Below are 4993 nucleotides of genomic sequence, written 5' to 3' on the forward strand. Positions count from 1 at the left end.
AAGGGAAGGAAGGAAGATGAGGATTATGCATTATTTTTCATCCAAGTGACAGCTCTGAGCATCTCCACTGGAACTGTCACACAAAAGAAATGGCATGTCTAATATTATTACGGAACGGGTGTGCGCACACGTGTGCGCGCGTGAGTGTGTGTGCCGCCAGTGTGCACCTCTGCAGGGTGGGGGCCCTGCAGGTGAGCCCGCAGGTGACACGTGTGTGCGAGCAGCGGAGGGGAGGGCGGTGTGTGCAGCTGCAAGAGAGGAAGCTGTGACGGAAACTGTGGGAGAAACTCTGAAACTGTGTGTGATGGGGGGTGCAGACTGTACAGCTCTGTGTAATTGGCTATGTAGAACTCTGGGTGCGTGAGACATCGCTGGAAAACTTGTATCCCCGGAGATGTGTGGGGTGAGCACGGGGGCGAGAGGGGCTCGTCCTCACAGGTGAGGCTGCATAGGTACGAGGGGGAGAGTGGGCTCGGTGGGGACTCAGAGTCGAGCCCCCAGAAGGTGGTGGGGAAACGGGAGGGTGAGGGCAGCCCTGAGCCCACCTACCCTGTCCTGAAGGGAAGGCGAGACATGGCGAGACACCCCTCACCACCCCGACACTCACACTGTCCCTTCTCTGACCCTGCTGACTTCCTGGCCGGAGGGACGCTGCCCGCGGGTGTGCGTGCAAAGTTCTCTCTCTGACCTTCAACTCTGGTAAGTGCTTCAGATGGTCTCATAGAATTATCGTCCCCTCTGGTGAGGTAGGTACTCTTTTTTTTTTTTTTTTTTTTTTTTTTTGTGGTACGCGGGCCTCTCACTGTTGTGACCTCTCCCGTTGTGGAGCACAGGCTCCGGACGCGCAGGCTCAGCGGCCATGGCTCACGGGCCCAGCCGCTCCGCAGCATGTGGGATCTTCCTGGACCGGGGCACGAACCCGCGTCCCCTGCATCGGCAGGCGGACTCTCAACCACTGCGCCACCAGGGAAGCCCGAGGTAGGTACTCTTATTATTCGCATTTCATGAGTGAGGTGCTCGCGGGGTGACTCAGACTCAGCAGGGCCAAGCAGCTTCCCTGACGTCGCCGAAGGTGGCAGGAGGCAAAACGTAGATTTGAACAGGCCTCCCGTGAGCCTCCACGTCTCAGGGCTGGAGAGCTGAGCGCAGGGGGTCGGGGTTAGTGGGAAGGGGTCAGCCTGGGAGGCTGTGACTGTGACCTTGGGCTTCCAGGAGCCTTCCCAGGACTTCTTTGGGGTTCCTGGGAGCCTGTCTGGACCACAGGCGTCCAGCGTGGGAAGGGGGCCCCGGAGAGCTGGTGGGATGCTCCCGAGTGGCCGGCCGGGTGGGGTGTAAGGAGATTCGCTTCTGTCAGCCACTGAGCGGTGGCGCGGGCCCTGCCGACTTGGTAACTAAAGCCAACCTCGTAAGTGGCTAATTGATTTCTGTTCCCAGATTAAACGTGCAGCACTTTACATGGCAGCAGAAGGAGGTCAGCGCTCCCCCCACTTCTCCAGCGCCGCGTTCAGAGAGACAAAGAAATTGATTTTCCAATCGATGCTCTGAGCAATGATTAAATGTTCTCTTCACAGCGGGCCTAATGAGTCCCTGAGGGGCGTGCCGGTCTTTTAATTAGAGACTCCCATGGGGGCCGGGGTAGGGGCTGCCCTAGAGAGAGGGGTCCGGCCAGGGAGCAGTCCTCACCCCCAGGGATCGGTGGGCGGCACCTCTGGGGGAGCACCGTGGCCTAAGAGATGCTGTCTAGGGGTTCCTGAGCATAGACACCCTGTGGAGGGGTCCCTGGTTGCTCAGGCCCATGCCAAGTCCTCCCTGCCTCCGCCCTCCCTCAGCATCCAGGTAGCCAGGGTTCTTCTTTCGGTCAGTTCAGCTCCTCCATCCTGGTGGAGACAGGGCGAGACAGGAAATGAATCCCCTGTAAGCAGCTGCATTTTCATTACCCAGCTGCCCCATTGGAGGACCGGCTAAAGACTTTAGAAATTCAAATGAGGCTCTCGGGGGAGAGCGGGTCTTAAACATTCCCCTGCGCAGGCGGCTTTATTGAAGGAATAAACTATTTGCAAAGTAAGATATTGAGGCTGTCAGTTTCTCTTAGGGATATAATGAGATCCTGGGAGGGAATGAGGCCGGCAGGATGGAGCCCCCGAGGGCAGGAGCCCTAGCCAGAAGCTGGGGTGAGCTGCCTGCCATGGGCCAGGCAGAATCCCTCCCCCCCCCCAGAAATTCTGTGACCACTACCCGGTAGAACCTATCCCCTCCCACACACCCACCATCCTCACCTCCCTTGTCGGCGCTCCCGAGAGAGGTGAAGGCAGGAAGGTAGTCAGAATGGCACTGCTGGCCATGGACACCCCAAGAGAGCGGAGCCCCCTGAAGTCCCAAACACACACACACATACTTCCCCACCAGCTCTCTTCCCCTGTATAGAGCTCCGCTCTCCTGGGGCAGAAGTAGAGGGCAGGAGGCAAGACTTGCGGGGGGGCTGGGGCGGAGTCTAGGCTCTGCTATTCGCTAGCTGTTGACCTCGGGCAAGTTGCTTAACCTCACTGTGCCTCAGCTGTCTCATCTCTAGAATATTAGTAGCTGCCTCATAGGGTTGTTGGGAGAATTAAATGAATTATTTCATATAAAATGCTGAGCATGCATCTGTTTTGTGAATGACACTCAATAAATAGTAGCTATTACTAAAGAGGTGGGGGAAGATGTAGAGGAAGGTAGTGACCAGTCAACCTCTTTCCCTCCAGGAGGTCCTACCTTACTCTGATCATCACCACCACTGTCACCACCACCTCCACCGCCACTTCCATCATAACCACCACCAACATCACCACCAGCAGCATCACCGTGACTCAGACAGAGTCAGACACATAGCTGTGAGAGTGAAGGGACAGTCAGAGGGAGTCAGAGAGAGCAGAACTATGTGGGGTGAGTCCCGGCAGGTTTCCTGGGGGAGGAAGCCTGTGGACAACGTACAGTCTGGGCACAATTCTTTCTCTCCTCTTCCCTTCTTCACTAGCTCCTGGGGGTCAAGATGGAGCTACCCATTTTTTTGAGCAAGAGACTAAGGACTCAGGTGCAGGACCAGAAAAGGACGAGGACCAGACCCCCGAGCTCACCACCTCGGAGCTCAAACAGGGCTGAGGGCTGAGGGTGACATTCCCTGGCCCTCCAGCTCAACGCCAGTCAGAGCGGCTGTAGCACGGTGTGCAGGCCAAAGGAGGCCCACGGTCAGATCTGGGGGAGGGGTGTCAAGTGTAATGGGTCAGGCAGCAGCTGGGCGTCTGTCACTCTCACTCTGAGCCTGGAGAAGGAGACTGAAAGTGACAGTGTAGACGGTCAGGAGGACAGCAGATACAGCAGCTCCCCCAGGGGCCTGAAGAGGTCTGTGCTCTGTGCCTCTCTCAGGGCTGCGGGGGGGATACACTGGTGGTCCGTCCATCCTCCTCAGTAAGACCTCAGCCCCAGCTGAGATCTAGAAGTCCAGAGAAAACAGCCAGGCTCTGCTTCTCACTACTGCATGACCTTGGGTAAATCAATCAACCTCTCTGGGTCTCCATTTTCCCTACTGTGACATGTGGGTGGCTTCATGATGGCAGAAGAAGGAACATGGGGCTAGGAGTCAAAGGACCCAGGGCTTAAGTACCTCTCCATGTCTTACTAGCTGTGAGCAGGTAGCCGGGTCACTTGTTCTCTGTGGCCTCAATGTCCTTATCCGTAAAAGGAAACAGCAATCATGCGTTGCTGTAGAAACGAAGTGAGCCCCACAAGGGCCTGGCACATAGTAGGCCCTCAACGGATCATCTGGAACTGAGCTCTCTTCCAGCTCTTAAAATCTGAGCATAAGATTCTGAAATGAGCTCCTATCACCACTATCACCACCTATACCACCAAAACCATCATCACCTCCACCATCACCTCCACCATCACCACCATCACGTCCATCACCACCTTCACCATCACCACCAGCACCACTAATATCGTCACCTCCACCATAAACTCCACCATCACTTCCATCACCACCTTCACCATCACCACCACCACCACTAATATCATCACCTCCACCATCACCTGCATGACCACCACTGTCACCACTACCCCCACAAATACCATCATCACCTCCACCATCACTTACATCACCAGGTTCACCATCACTACCTCCACCACCACCATTCCACAACCACCACACACACAAGAATGCTTTTTTTTTTTTTTTTAAGTGGTACGGGGGCCTCTCACTGTTGTGGCCTCTCCCGTTGCGGAGCACAGGCTCCGGACGCACAGGCTCAGTGGCCATGGCTCACGGGCCCAGCCGCTCCACGGCATGTGGGATCCTCCTGGACTGGGGCACGAACCCGTGTCCCCTGCATCGGCAGGCGGACTCTCAACCACTGTGCCACCAGGGAAGCCCCAAGAATGCATTTTTATAATTGAGAGCCAGAGAGGGGAAAGTGAGATGAAGAAAGGGGCTGTTTTTCTGGAATATGCAGGTGGTCCAGGAGGCAAAGCCAGGTCTCTCCACCCTCTTACCTGCAAATAAAGAGGCTTCCCTCAGAGCAGAACCGGACTCCCTGGGAGGACTGCATGAAGTACAGATTCATGGTGCATGGATTGCCGGGACTTCCCACACCCCTAAACCTCCCCCAAGTTTCCTCCCCCTGCCAGTGCAGAGAGATGCAGTGCATACTTCTGGCAAAGGGGCAGGGGAAAGGGCTGGCATGAGTCGAGGCCCCCACTCTCTGCCAGGCACCATCTTTGGTGCTTTATGTACTTAATCTCATTTGATGCTGATAGTACCCCTGTGATGGGTACCAGTCACTGCGTTTTAACAGAGAAGGAAACTGTGACTCAGAGAGACGACTGATTTGCCTGAGGTCACCCAGGTAGTGTGTGTCCAAGCTGAGGTTCAGTCTCACATTCACGCTTTTCCCACCATTCTTAGAGGGTTTGGCTGCCCAGGAAAGCAGACCTGCAGAGGCAGGAGAGGGGTGAGAAGGAG

Source organism: Globicephala melas, chromosome 20 (genome assembly GCF_963455315.2).
Source record: "Globicephala melas chromosome 20, mGloMel1.2, whole genome shotgun sequence".
Taxonomy (NCBI): Eukaryota; Metazoa; Chordata; class Mammalia; order Artiodactyla; family Delphinidae; genus Globicephala; species Globicephala melas.